Source organism: Palaemon carinicauda, chromosome 19, assembly GCF_036898095.1.
Source record: "Palaemon carinicauda isolate YSFRI2023 chromosome 19, ASM3689809v2, whole genome shotgun sequence".
NCBI classification, from domain to species: domain Eukaryota; kingdom Metazoa; phylum Arthropoda; class Malacostraca; order Decapoda; family Palaemonidae; genus Palaemon; species Palaemon carinicauda.
This window is the reverse complement of record NC_090743.1, coordinates 83285894-83301109: the sequence shown is the minus strand read 5'-3', so window position 1 is coordinate 83301109 and position 15216 is coordinate 83285894. Positions and strand designations below refer to the sequence as shown.

The following is a 15216-nucleotide window of genomic DNA, read 5'->3' as shown; positions in this document are numbered from 1 at the left end:
GGCCTTAGGTGCAGTCTCCCCAAAGGGACAAACTACTCCAGGGAGGATAGAGTTCCCAGCAGACTCATCCACTCCTTCGCTGAGCATTCCTGCTTCCTCAAAAAGTCTTTGACTTTGTCCAGGCACCTGGTCTGCCTCTCCTGGGAGGGAGAAGCCTGAAAAAGAAGTGAATTCAGAACTATCCCCAAATAGAGAATAGTCTGATTCGGCTCGGTCTGAGACTTCCCCCAGTTGACGACGAGTCCCAGGTCCTGAGTCATCGTATAAGTCTTCATTAGGTCCTCCAGACATATCTCTTTCGACTATGACCGGATCAGCCAGTCGTCTAGATAGCAGGAGACCCTTATCTCCTCCTGGTGTAACCAGCCTGCCACATTCGCCATTAGTCTGGTGAAAACTTGGGGAGCTGTGCTGAGACCGAAGCAAAGTGCCCTGAACTGGAAGCACTTGCCCTGGAACACAAACCTCAGATATCTCCTCGAAGACGGATGAATGGGGACGTGAAAATAAGCGTCCTGCAGGTCGAGAGAAACCATCCAGTCTCCTGGACGAACTGCAGCCAGCACTGACTGAGTCGTCTCCATGGAGAACTTTGTTTTCTCCACGAAGGCGTTCAGAGAGCTGACATCTAGGACTGGTCTCCATCCACCCGAGTTCTTGGGAACCAGAAACAGGCGATTGTAAAAGCCTGGGGAGGCGAGGTCTTGAACAGGCTCTATTGCTCCCTTGACCAACATCTGGCCGACTAGCTCCAGAAGAGCCTCTCGTTTCCCCACGTCGGTGTACTGAGCCACTAAGGCTAGGGGAGAGTCTGAGAGAGTGGTTTCTTTAAAAAGGGGATCTTGTAACCTTCCTTGACGACTGAGAGGGACCAGGTGTCCGCCCCTCTCCTTTTCCAAGACTGCCAAAAACGAGAGAGTCTTGCCCCCACTGGTGTCTGGAGGACTTCCATCTCATTTTTTGGACCGGGGCCTAAACGCACCCCTGCTGGTCCTTGGCCCTGACTCTTGTCTTCTCCCCCTAAAATCCGCTCTCGAGGAGATCCTGCCCCGAAAGGGCTGTTGAAACCTCTTCTCCTCCCCCTTCAGAGGAGCAGGAGCAACAGGTAAGGTCTTTCTAGCCGACCGAGACAAAAGGTCCTGAGTAGCCTTCTGAGCCAGAGAAAGGGAGATATCTCTGACCAGAGCTTCAGGAAAAAGATGACGTGAGAAAGGGGCGTAAAGTAGCTCCGACTTCTGGGCAACAGTCACAGATCTAGAGGTGGAGCAAAAAAGGGCCCTCTTCTTTAAAACCCCTGCTGAGAAAAGGGAAGCCAATTCATTAGCTCCATCCCTTAGAGCTTTGTCCATGCAGGACATGATACTCGTCAGGTCCTTCGTGTCCTCCAGGAGTTCAGACTTCCTGGCCAGAGTCCCGAGAGACCAGTCCAGGAAGCTGAAAACCTCGAAAACCCTGAAAATACCCTTGACGAGGTGATCAAGCTCCGACATGGACCACATCACCTTGGCAGAGTTTAAAGCATGCCTTCTTGCCGAGTCCACAAGAGCAGAGAAGTCACCTTGGGAGGAGGCAGGCACTCCTAACCCCAAAGGTTCCCCTGTCTCATACCACATACTGGCCTTGGAAGCGAGCCGAGACGGTGGAAAAGAAAAGGTGGTCTTGACAGCTTGTCTCCGTTCCTTCATCCAATCATCCACTTTAGCGAGAGCTTTCCTGGCCGAAATTGAAAGTTTCATTTTGATGAAGGCCGAAGACTTGGTAGCTTTCTTTCTGGTAAATTGAGACTGAGGAGAACGAGGGGCCGAAGGTTGAAATTCCTCCCCATAAAGTTCCAAAAGAGAGCGAGAAAGAACCTTGTAACCACTAGAAGAGTCGGCAGGTTTTTCTTCCTCTTCCGAAATATCTTCGAGGTCCTGCTCAAGGATAACATCCCGAAGAGTTGGGCTGCCAGCAGTCTGGCAGCGAGAGCTGTTTGAATCCTGGCGCCGAGCGCCGCTAACATCCAGTCGGCAAGAAGCGGTATCGTCACGATGACGAGAAGCGGTATCGTCACGATGACGAGAAGCGGTATCATCACGATGACGAGAAGCAGTATCGTCACGATGACGAGAAGCAGTATCGTCACGATGACGAGAAACGGGAGCGTCCTGAAGATGCAGGCTGCCTTCGCCTTGAAAATGCAGACTGCATTCATCCTGTTTCCTAAGAAACGAGGCAGTAACGTCCTGGCGTTTCGAAAGAGAAACGGAAACGTCACGGCGCCGAGAACGAGAGGCAGTATCGTCCTGGCGCCGGGAGAGGGGGGAAGGAAATTCCTGGCAGCGTGCCGATGAAGAGGGTGTGCGTTGTCGTACGGCCGATGAAGTGCGCAGAGGTTTCATGGGAGAGATACTAAAATCTCTCTTAGAAGAAGATCTCTTAACAGGCAAAGAGACGTCCTTACGTCTGACGGACTGAGAGGGGTGGCTGAAAGCTTCAACTAACGATGAAAGTTGTTCCTGCATAACAACCATGAAAGCTTTAGCAACCTCCGCTGGCTCTCGCGGTGCCGAAGACGGCAGTTGTCGTACGGCTTGACTGGGAGCGCTGGCAGAAGAAGTAGGGAGTCTAGCAGGATTAACTGGGCTAAGGACTCTCTGTTTCGCCCTTTTAACAGGAACAACATCGAAATCGTCTTCCGAAGGATCAGGGTCTCGGCTACTCGAACCGGGAGAGGGAGAGCGAGGCTGCACGTCCCGGTTCCACCCTCTCTTCATAGGTCTTGATTCGTAACGCCAATTACGTCTGGGAGAACGATCAGGCGAAGACACAAACGTATCCGACATGCCTTTCCTACGGCGGTCAAGAGCAGCCTGGGAGATCGCAACAGGACTGTCTGAGGCGACGACTGACCGAGGATAAGCATCTCTCACCCCCTTTCGGCTTTCGACGTACCTTCTCCCTTGGTCCTGGGAGCTTGGTAGAGGTCTAGACCTAGGGGTATGACAGATTCGATCAGTCGCCACCTCCACTGCACTTTCACAAGCACTAATTTCACCTACACCCTTACCTTTAAAGGCCTCCAACTGTGCTTTAATGGCCTCCAATTCAGCAGCTAATTTAGCATACCCAGGGTCATCCGTAGGCACAGATCCTGTAGAAGGGGCAGGAGTCACTACATTCGGGGAAGGAAAAACTTCCAAAGGGGTTACAAGCAAAGGGTCAATAGATAAATCTAAGCTAGGCTCACTAGCAGACTTTGACTTTGATTTAGCTCTTCTAACTCTATCAATCTCAAGTTTGCGCACATAGCGCTTCATAGCTAACCAATTATCATCACTTGAAACCTCGCATTCCTTGCACTTATTATCTAAAGCACATTCAAACCCCCTGCAACCCATACAGATAGTGTGAGGGTCAACAGAAACTTTCGGCAGCCTCACCTTGCAAATATCATTCGCACAAATACGATAATGAATTTTCTCACTCATGATAATAAAGGAAAAAAGACAAAAAAACAAAAAACAACACAATTGCCAAATCCCAACACAGTGTACTTCACCAAAAACGAAGTCCAAAAAGGCGATGAAGGGAAAGCGATCCGAACAAACTCTGAAAGGCGGACCAACGATGTTGTCGATCCGGCCGGCAGAGATAATCTGAGGAACAGAAAACGGGAATGATTCCAAGTACCACCCTGTAAGGGTTGTTAACCATCTAACCACACAACCATCACAAGGCGGTTGCCGCGATTTTCGATTAAATTCTGCCGCAGTCGGAGACTCAGCTATATATATATAACTGCCAGGTAAGTTCTATTCATAAAAATCTATTTTTGGGTGAGATAGCCATGACGTCCTGATGGAAGGTTCCTTCAGTAGCTTCCTAAGGGTATATTTGACTACAGTAGATATTCCCAGAGAATTAAACTAAAGGTTATCACAGAATTCTAGCTTCTGGTGCAAGTACCCTAAAGGTTTCCCTCTAGGATATCGTATATCAACAGGGGACGCATGTATTAACACGCCACATAGCTATCTGCACCCCATATAGAGTTAACACTTCGATATGGAAAGGTGGAGAATAACTGGGGAGCCGTTCCACAGTTACACTCATCCATGGCTGCTTTTGGTACTCGAGACGTAAACAAACGGGCGCCATTACTAAATGACGTCACGTCCGTCCTCATCCTGAGCCCAGCTTCTTGCTAATCTCCATGATACAGCAGGACAGGGCGGGGCCTGAAAGGCAAGACTAGAATAGACGGGAGGGTCCATCAGGACGTCATGGCTATCTCACCCAAAAATAGATTTTTCGCTTCGCTCAAAATCCGTTTTTTGGGCTCAAGCCATGACATCCTGATGGAAGTGTACCAGAGAATTAATGTATCGTGGAAATTTTCCCCCTTTTTATGCAAGTGCGAAGGGCTTCGAATAGAGGTAGCCTATGTAACATGTCCTTACTAGAGATTCAGTGAAGAACTAGCTTTCTGCCCCCCTGGCAGAGAAGTCCTGGTGGGCCATACTAATATTTCGAAGCGATCATTGAAGAGCTACTCACCCTGCGGAGAGTTCCTGCAGGACTCGGAGACAAGACATAAGGTTAATATTCGGGTAGGAATATTATCAAGCATAGGTAAGTGATTAACATTTACTACACTCCCTGGAGGAGAGATCAATCTGGTCTCGGAGGCAGGACAAAGGTTAATATTCAGGTAGGAATATTATCAAAGCATGAGTGAGTATATAATACAATTATATATATTATTCTTCTCCTTCAGAAAGAAAGGGGTAAATGAAACTATAACAATCGTATATTTCATAATAAATAATAGGAGCGGAGAGAGACGCATATGTAATAAAATAGACATTTTATTTCAAAGATGGCAGATTATTGTGATAACAATTACAATAATAAATGTAAAGTTTATTTACAAAATAAAGAATAATGTACATAGAAAATAAAGACTTCAATCTTGAATCTGAAAAGAAATTTCACTTTTAGAAACACAAGTTCCAGAGGAACGTCAGTCTTTTTCAAAGAAAATACATCATGCTCTAGAGCATGTGGCACTCATGTAAAGTCTATGACATTTCACCTTGGTAAGAACAGTTTATTAGAAACACTAAGTGTCCATGAAATCACTATGTATCACCACAGGGTCAACACAGGCACCCGGAGAGTTACAGTCCCAAGTAACTCGCTGTTCTATGCAGAGTTAAATAGCAGGTTTCATAACACTACCTGCGGCTACCACGAAATGTTTGACTTCATGCACTTGCTTTGCATAGTGCTTGAAGAAAACGCGCGATGATTTCCATCCTGTGAAGCTCTTGAGGCTTTCGAAATCCATGCTCTGGAAGAAGTTCAGAGAAGACGCGACTTTTCTAGGATCATGACCTGCGGGTGTACTGTCAGGATCCGCTCTGCGAATGAAGTAGGTGATTTTCGCTCTTAGTTGTTTCAGTGACAAGTCGCTACCCGATGTTTCTCCTTTGAAGAGTTGTCCTCCACCGAAGTCTGAAGTTCTTTGAAGATAGACCTTAAGACTCTCCACTGGGCATAGAGAGACATCTTCCTTCGGGGGGCAGATTCTCCAAGGGCCCCATCTCTTGGTGGGTAGATCATTCTTAGCGAGAAACGTTGGATCAAAGAAGAGGGTAAGTTCTCCTGTATCTGCGAATAGGATATGACCCTCTTCTCTTGATAATGCCACTATTTCACTGACTCGGGCTCCCGATGCGAGAGCAAAAAGGAAGAGGCAAAATGGAGCACCTTGTCCAGAGACCAGATAGGTTTTGGCGGAGGTGCTGGGCGTAGTCTAGCGCATGCCTTTGGCAATTCATTGAAGATATCACTGGACAGATCAATCTGGAAGGCGTACAGGAGTGGTCTAGTCTAAGCCGATTTGCAGGTGGAAATCGTGTTGGCTGCTAAGCCTTGTCCATGAAGGTGAATGAAGAAGGACATACAAAAATCAATGGTGATTTCCGTAGGATTTTTTGCCTTGACGAAAGAGACCCACTTTCTCCAGGAAGATTCGTATTGCCGTCTAGTAGATTCAGTCTTGTATTCCTCGAGGAAGTCTAAACTTTTCTTCGAGATTCCAAACCTTTTCTTTGCGGCTAAGGAGAGAAAATCATGAGATGAAGGTCCCTGACTTTCAGTGATGAAACGAAGACAGTCGACTTCTGTACTTGTTGAGAGAGAACTGGGCCCGGTAGGGGGATCAGCGTGGACTACAGCTCCAAGACCAGAGGGTACCAATTGCTCCGGGGCCACTTGGGAGCCACTAGGGCCGCTGTCCCTTTGAAGGTTCTCAGTTTGGAGAGGACTTTCAGCAGAAGGTTGGGGGGAGGGAACAGGTATATCCTGGACCATCTGTTCCAATCCAGTGACATGGCATCCACTGCTTCTGCCTTGGGGTCCTCGTACAGGGCCACATATCGAGGAAGTTGATTGTTGTCGCTCGTCGCGAAGAGATCGATCTGAAGTTCCGGGACTTGGTGAGAGATGAAGGAGAATGACCTTGCGTCTAGAGACCATTCCGACTCTATTGGGCTTGTCCTTGATAGAGCGTCAGCCGTCACGTTGCGGAATCCTTGTAGATGAACTGCAGACAGGTGCCCTTTCTTCTTTTCTGCCAAACGAAAGATAGGGAGAAGCACCTGATTTATCTGGGGCGATCTCGAGCCCTGACGATTGAGACATCTGACTACCACCAAGTTGTCCACAGTCAGACGAATGTGGATCGAGGGAGGCGGGGAGAGTTTCTTCAGGGTGAGAAGAACCGCCATGGCCTCCAAGATATTGATGTGAAACGTCTTGAATAGGGGAGACCATGTTCCTTGAACCTGTCGTTGGTGGGAGTGACCTCCCCAACCCTCCAGCGAAGCGTCCGTGAGGATGTTGATCGATGGAGGCGGGTGTTGAAGAGGAATGGACCTTTTCAGGGCCTTTGCTTCCAACCACGGCTTTAAAAGCGAGCGAAGTCTGTTTGGAAGCCGTCTCTTGAGGTCTCTTCGAGCGATGGATGCGAAACGTCTCCAGACTCCCGCGGCATACTTTAGCTGTTCGCGAAGCACTGGGTTTGTCACAGAGGCGAACTGTAGAGACCCGAGAACTTGTTCCTGCTGTCGTCTTGAGATCCGTTTGGATTTTAGAAGTCTTCTGACAGACCCTGCTATTTCCTTCCTTTTCTTCTGTGGGATGGAAAGGCAGTGTGACTGAAGATCCCAATGGATTCCCAACCATTGGAACTTCTAAGCTGGAGAGAGGCAAGATTTCTCGGTGTTTATCTTGAATCCCAGATGCTCTAGGAACTGGGTGACTTTGTTGCAGACTCTTACACAATCTTCGGGCGATGTCGCCCAGACTAACAAGTCGTCTAGGTAGGCCATCACTTGGACGCCCTGAAGACGGAGCTGTTGGACGATGGCGTCTGCCAGCTTGGTGAAGATCCATGGAGCCACGTTGAGCCCAAAGGGCATGGCCCTGAAGGCGTAACTTTTCCTTTGGAGTCGAAATCCTAGGTAGGAGGAAGCGTAATGATTCATTGGAATGTGCAAATAGGCATCCGCCAGGTCTATGGAGACCGTGTAGGCCCTTTGAGGCAGAAGGGTCCTTATTTGTTGCAGAGTCAGCATCTTGAATTTGTTGTTCGCAATGAACTTATTGAGAGGGGATAAGTCTAGAATGACTCCGAGTTTGTCGGAGTCGTTCTTGGGAACGCAAAATAGTCTCCCTTGGAACCTGGTTGACTTTACCCTCCTGATTATCTTCTTGTTCAAGAGTTCTAGGACATATTCTTCCAGGAGAGGGGTTGACTGTTGGAAGAATTGCTGGAAGGCTGGGGGTGGTTGAGTCCAGCTCCAGCCTAGTCCCTTCTTGACGATGCTGTGTGCCCAGGGATCGAAGGTCCAACGATCCTGGAATTGGCGGAGTCTTCCTCCCACCGGAAGCACTTCATTGCTTCTGGTGTCCCGAGGGTTTGCCACCTCGGCCGCTAGTTCCCCTTCCTCCTCTGCCTCTGGAGGGACGGCGAGAAGAATCTCTGCCAGAGCCTCTGCTTGAGCCCCTACCTCTGGGACGAAAGGTAGTAGTGTGTTGCTCATACGCAGGGGTGAAGACCGGTGACTGCGACACCACCGGTTGGGGGACCAACTGAAAGGTCTGTTGTGGCTGAGTGGCCACTTGGGGAGTAGCGGTACCCGGAAACTGTCGTCTCTGTTGACGTTGCTGGGGTTTCGGCTTCTGAGGTTTCCTCTTAGGCTGAGGGCCATCAACCTGAGAGTGCACTCATGATAGGAGTGGATACTCCTAGCATCCGGCGGCAGGGAGCCGGCAGTCGGCCGGGTGCCTGGGGTAACCCAAGGGAGGGTTAGAGGGCACTCAAGAGGGGGGAATCCCCTGCCGGCCAGACCGCCACCGGCAACCACCCCCATAGAACGCTATGAAGGGTATGTGTACCAGAGCGGCCAGCTCAGCAGGAGAACAATGTTAGCCCTACCACTCCACCCAAGGGAGGAGTTGTAGGACTAAGGACAGATGTGTGTAGGCAAGCCTACACCAAAGGGATAGGTGGGGAGGGGGAAGAAAAGGTCTTTCTATAGAGGAGACTCTGTATGAGAACGGCCACCAAGGTAAGGGAGAACTCTCCCTAACCTAGGTTAGGTAGCCCAGAATGAGAACGGTACAGGAGTACCGTCTCAAACTATAATAGGGCAGAGTCAACCCCCAGAGCTTAACCTAGAGAAGGAGGGCTAACTCCTAGACTAGGAAAGCTTGAAAGACACATCGCAAGTTGCAGGGAGGAAGGAGTAACCCAACCAGGTGCAACTGAGGAAGGGCAGAGCCGTTCCTTATTTCTCGGTCACGGCCCTAAGGGAGGGTCATTCCCTTAGGGTAGGCAGAGAAGGGATAATTACTCTGTTTGTAGACAAAATTCCCCTATATAGAAGGGGAAGCAAGACTACACAGAGGGAATGCCCGCAGGCAGGGGGATAGGGAGCATATAGGGGTTCCTACATTAGGTTAGGGTGGAAAGATACGCAATCAACACAGTTCCCTATATGGTCCCCGAAGGCGAAAACACTTACATCACAGTTAATAGTATGTTTAATAATGCCACAATCTTCATAACTTAACCTAGGAACACTGGTATATATCATGCATGAAAACAAGCACTAGGCTGTCCAGCCTAGGGGCTAAGCTAGCGATCTAGTATGGGGTCGAACAGCGACCGAGTCTGATGAGCGCTAAAACACGATATAAGTATTTCCTAGCTATGAAGACTAAATAACTAATAATATTAATTAGTTAAATGACCGGAGGGGGCTGTTCTGGCTAACTAAATAAAGCATGCAACATGAACAGCGACGCCATAAAATGGCGCGTCCGGTATCGGCACAGCTCTGCCACAAAACACAATATTTTACGAAAAGTAGAAGTTACTTTACGGCTAGAGCTTATTTAAACAATACTTGGACCTGGTACTCAACTTTCCAGAAGAAGGCGAGGCTGAAGGTAGCGACATAACGGCGATGTAAGCAGATGAAAAAAGCACTTAAGGAAAATCCGACTTAAGCGAGAAGCTACAGGCAGAAGGATGAGGACGGACGTGACGTAATTTAGCAATGGCGCCCGTTTGTTTACGTCTCGAGTACCAAAAGCAGCCACGGATGAGTGTAACTGTGGAACGGCTCCCCAGTTATTCTCCACCTTTCCATATCGAAGTGTTAACTCTATATGGGGTGCAGATAGCTATGTGGCGTGTTAATACATGCATCCCCTGTTGATATACGATATCCTAGAGGGAAACCTTTAGGGTACTCGCACCAGAAGTTAGAATTCTGTGATAACGTTTAGTTTAATTCTCTGGGAATATCTACTGTAGTCAAATATACCCTTAGGAAGCTACTGAAGGAACCTTCCATCAGGACGTCAAGGCTTGAGCCCAAAAAACTACAATAGCTTAATAGGCCTAATACAACAGCTGGCGGTTTCATTGTGGTGTATTACATGGCAATGTAACCTAGGATACCAACTACTTTTTCTTATAGGAAAAATTACGCTCCCTTCGAAAATAACACTAGTTCCCGTCGCAAATGAATAGTTTCAGAAATGTATATACATCTATATCCTCCGATAATGGGGGACCCCCAGTGGGAACTCAGGGTTTTGGGTGGGGAAAACATACTGGGGAACCGATATATAAACGTAAATCAATCCTTTTCTTCTCTATACATTTCCTTCTTGTATGTATTATAACCGTAGGAAAATACAATACAGTATAACTGGATATATTTGGGAGGAGCCGTTTCAAAGGTTACTTCTTGTAGTAATACAGTAACCAGTGCTGCCAATGCCTGATGTAGATTAAATGTTAGCATTCCATACCTGATGTAGATCAAATGTTAGCATTCCTTGCTAACATTAGCACCCATTTGTACGTACGTTCGTTCCCACCAGTTTCCAACCTGCTCATATATAACCCCCCTGCGCAGGACTTTCCCCTCCCATATTACTCTTTTTATTACCGTATTATTTTCTCATTTTATATTCCCATTCAATATTATTTATCATACATTCCATTTTACCTTCCTATATTGGGTTTATTTGTTTGGTTATTTCCTTTCCCATTTGTACGTACGTTCGTTCGCACCAGTTTCCGACCTGCGCATATATCACCCCCCTGCGCAGGAGTTTCCCTTCCCAAATTACTCTTTTTATTACCGTATTATTTTCTCATTTTATATTCCCATTCAATATTATTTATCATACATTCCATTTTTCCTTCCTATATTGGGTTTATTTATTTGGTTATTTCCTTTTATCTTCCAGGTTGCACATAAATACTTACTCTGGACTAGATTTTTTATCCAGTTAATTCTCGGTAATAATCATCTCATTTTATATTCCCATTCAATATTATTTACCATTCATTCCATTTTACCTTCCTATATTGTTTTTATTTATTTTTTTGGTTATTTCCTTTTCACTCCTCTGTGTCCCATAAATCCTTTCTCTGGTCTAGTTTCCGTATTTAGTTCATTCATGTTTACCCACTAGTGTTCTTTGTTTTTCCCTTAACCAATCACCATCCTAGGCCTATGCAGATATCTCCCTACCCCCCCCCCCTTCCTTTATCCCTTTGAGCAGTCTTTTCATACCCTTTATTCCCATGCCTTTCCCGTTATAACCTTTGACCTGGTGAGACGTTCTACATTACAAGTGCGGTTTCTTTTTTCGTATTTTGCGATGGAGCAAGTTATAGAAACTTGTAGCGGCTGCAGTATTCCGTACCTAAAAGCAGTGGCTCAATTCCATGGTGATTTTTTTGATACTTCAGGTAATGTTGAGCATTTTCTTAAATCTCACAACGTTATTCCTCAGCGTTTAAAGTGCCCCAAGTGCCGGTCTCTTTTATCTTATAGGGAAGACATTCACGTCTTTTATTGCACTTCTGAATCCATCATTCGTAAAACTAAGAAGAAACGACGTTGTGGTTATACCGTTACTGCCTATAAAGGTACTTTTTTGGACAAAAGTCGTCTACCCCCATGGAAGATAATATTATGTGCCAACCACTTTTTGCATAAACATTCGGACCATGAGACCCTCATGGAGGGTATCGACATATCTTCGAAAACTAGTGTGGATTGGAGAAGTTTCTGTTCGGAGGTTACCGAATACTTCTTCGATAATCAAGAGGCGATTGGTGGTGATGGAGTTACTGTTGAAATAGACGAAACTCATTTTTGTAAAGCTAAATACAACCGTGGTAGACCGTTAAGTGCCATATGGGTCTTTGGGGGTATTGAGCGTGTGTCCAAGAAATTTTTCATTATCCCTGCTACTCTAATTCCCCTCATCCAGAAGTATATCAAACCTGGTAGTATTATTATCAGTGATAAGTGGTCTGCATACAACTCACTATCGGAAATTGGTTACATTCATAAGTCTATTAATCATTTGGATCATTTCGTTGACCCCCTAGACCCAACCATCCATACTCAAAATATAGAACGTCTCTGGAGAGAAGTGAAGGAGTGGGTTCAGAGAACTGGAATCAAGACTGAATATTTCAAGCAATATTTTTCCAGGTTCTTTTTTACCCACTACTATCCACAACATACGTTACTCCACCACTTTTTCATTACTGCCAGTCGCCTCTACCCTCCTTTACAACAACAGACAATGGACCCCCCGACCCACAAGACCCCGATGACCCCCATCCATCCACATCCCAGTCATAGAAGTTAATCCGTCAGTCTCTTCCTTCCGTGTCCAATAAGTTTCGACGTTTTCTTCATAAAAGTAAGTCATTCCTCAATAGTCATTATACGTGTTTTGTGACCGGGGTACTTCTAGGCAAGGTTAGGTGGGTTTGTTAGGTTCTGTGGCCTTTCTGTACTTTTTATATATTATGTAACAGTTATATGGAAAAATTATTTAATAGACCTACGGAAATATTTAGCATTTCTACCACTAGTAATGCCATCGTGTCGTTGGTAGTTCTGTGTACCATCCGTCACCGTTGGTAGTACTGTGAATTAAGGTAAGTCATTCCCCAATTCTTATTATATGTGTTTTGTGACCGGGGTACTTCTAGGCAGGGTTAGGTGGGTTTTTTAGGTTCTGTGGCCTTTTGGTACGCTTTATTTATTGTGTAATAGTTATATGGAAAAATTATTTAGTTTACGTATGGAAATATTTAGCATTTCTATCTCTAGTAATGACATCGTGTCGTTGGTAACACTGTTGGTAGTTCTGTCAACCATTGGTAACGTTGCTAATGTTATCGTCCTCAGTACATCTGTTGTTTAAATATTTTCACTCAATATATATGTCAACAGTGTTAATATTTATATGGTACATTTGTATTGTATTACATGGTGGGATTTTCTCATAGGAAATATATGATTTCCTATAGTAGATAAACGTGATATAACAGGTTTTCACATTCATTTCATCCGTAATAACATCACCCAATTCGTCAACTTAAAGTTAACCGAATTGGTTGGTCTGTTTGTTTCCGATTCAAATGATCATCAAAATCGGTTAAATCACGTTATTTGCTATAGGAAATCATATATTTCCTGTGCGAAATCACACCATGTAATACAATACAAAATTACCCAGCTGGCTCGATAAACATTTACCAGGTTACCAGCAGTATCAACAGCTGGCTCGATAAACATTTACCAGGTTACCAGCAGTATCAACAGCTGGCTCGATAAACATTTACCAGGTTACCAGCAGTATCAACAGCTGGCTCGATAAACATTTACCAGGTTACCAGCAGTATTAACCATGTATGCCTAGAGCTGTTTAATAACCTATCCAAGGATACCAAGTTTTTTATTCAACTAAAGAGCATAATCGTCACTATGTTTCTATTCATAAAACGCTCATATCTTTGATCATAAACAGGATAAAGTAATCTTCAGTTCTAGGCTAGGATAATTTAGCCTAACCTATCCACCACAAAACTGGAGTAATTAGTAACTATGTTTCTTTGTAACCCTCCTCCTATTAATAGCCCCATAGACTAATGCAGTGATCCTTGTCCACCATTTATCATATTTAACAGAGAAATGGGTGTTGAGGGCACAGTACTACAGTATAGTATATGTTTAGTCAGTGAAGGCGTTTTGGATCAATCTATAACACGGCTTAGGCCTAAGCTGAACCATGAGACTATTTTTAAATGTGGTCCAGATTACTGTAAATTTCAGTTTATTGAATAAAGTTGTTCTGAAATCGTATTATATACATACCATATAAATTTGGTTTCCGAAGAATTAGTCCAACACATTTCTTAACCGTTCACTCACTCAAAAATACTCAGGTCAATGACGTTATGGAACTACAGTAGCACAGTTTGCTTAAACCTTCTTCTTCTTCTTCCAATTTAGTAGGAGATCTGGTCCCTTCTTGGAACTAATGTACTCCCCTGTAGTATATAAGATATAAGATAAAACATTAGATCTAATCATTACAGTTAACAAACTTTAGTGTTAGTTTTGTTAGTAAATGTTAACTCCTTCACTGAATGGAATGAATGATATGTTAACTCCCCCACACGAGGCTTAATACCTTTTATTCAAACAATATCCATGCCCCCCCCCCCCTTCCATTGATATTGTTTCATAATGCAAAAATATATATCACACACTTTTTTTAAAAAAACATTTACATTAATCTATATCTAAAATTACTTTCTGTGGTTTCTCTATTGCAAAATCGTTGGTTCTTTCCTTGAACTACTTGGGTCGAGATAAAATATAAAACTGATTCTTAAATATAATTCTAATACTGCTGAGTTGAAAGCAGCTTTTATTTCTCAATACCAATTAAGGTTTGTTAATTTTAAGATGTATGCCCATCACACCTGCCCATTGCTAACTGATCATTAACTCATTCATTTTTAGCAAGCCAGAATAGGTAGGATTATTGTATATATAAACTCCCTTAGAGCAGCAAGATTTCTCTGAGTATTTTGTACAAAATCCTGCCTCCTATGCACTCCTTGCAACAATATATTGCCCTGTCCTAAAGACCCGATATGGCACCTCCACTGGGTTACCCTGCGCACCATGACTCTCCCCTGTTTTGGAAAGGTGAAGCCAAAGACTATATACTGAAGGAAGATAGGAAGGCTCAAAATAGAATGTTAATACGCTAGTTGGCAACTCCAAAGTGAACACAATAGTTGGTTGCTCCGATTTCAGATAGCATTGTAGGTATACATCGTTTGTCGTCTGTTTGTTTATATTCAGAATTTGATAGTTGACTCAAACGAAATCATGGCGCCGACAGTAAAGAAGTCACACAAGTGTGTTGTGTGCCATAAACAAAAAGAAACCGATCCTCATTTGGTATTTCACAGGTCCCATAAAGGACAAAGAACGGTGAGTCCAAACAGTATAATACATGCAGTATGTGCTGCTAATGAGTAAGCCCCACTGATATTGGATGTAAGATTAAGGCAAGGCATCCACAGTAAATCTCTTGTTTTTCATTTTTGTTGGCTTGTATGCTACCTTATTTCTATTTCCAACCCCCTTTTTATTATTTTTGTGTGTGATACAATTTTGTGTTATTTTGATCCTTCTGATTGTACATTTATACATTTATTAGTTTATAATACTAAACTATACATGAGTGCATCATGCTTTTCCATTTCAATAAAAAATAAAATACAATTGTGTTTTTATACACCTAATATCTCTC

At 44.5% G+C, this 15216-nt stretch overlaps 1 long non-coding RNA gene across 2 annotated transcripts in view; it reads right to left on the bottom strand.

The window, feature by feature from the left end:
- The window catches only part of LOC137658698 (uncharacterized), a 321759-nt gene extending 307842 nt beyond the window's left edge, over positions 1-13917 (bottom strand). For both annotated transcript variants that reach the window (XR_011047399.1, XR_011047398.1), the window contains exon 1: positions 13761-13917. This is a non-coding gene — a long non-coding RNA (uncharacterized lncRNA). The remainder of the gene's footprint in view (positions 1-13760) is intronic.
- Positions 13918-15216: the final 1299 nt, after the last annotated feature.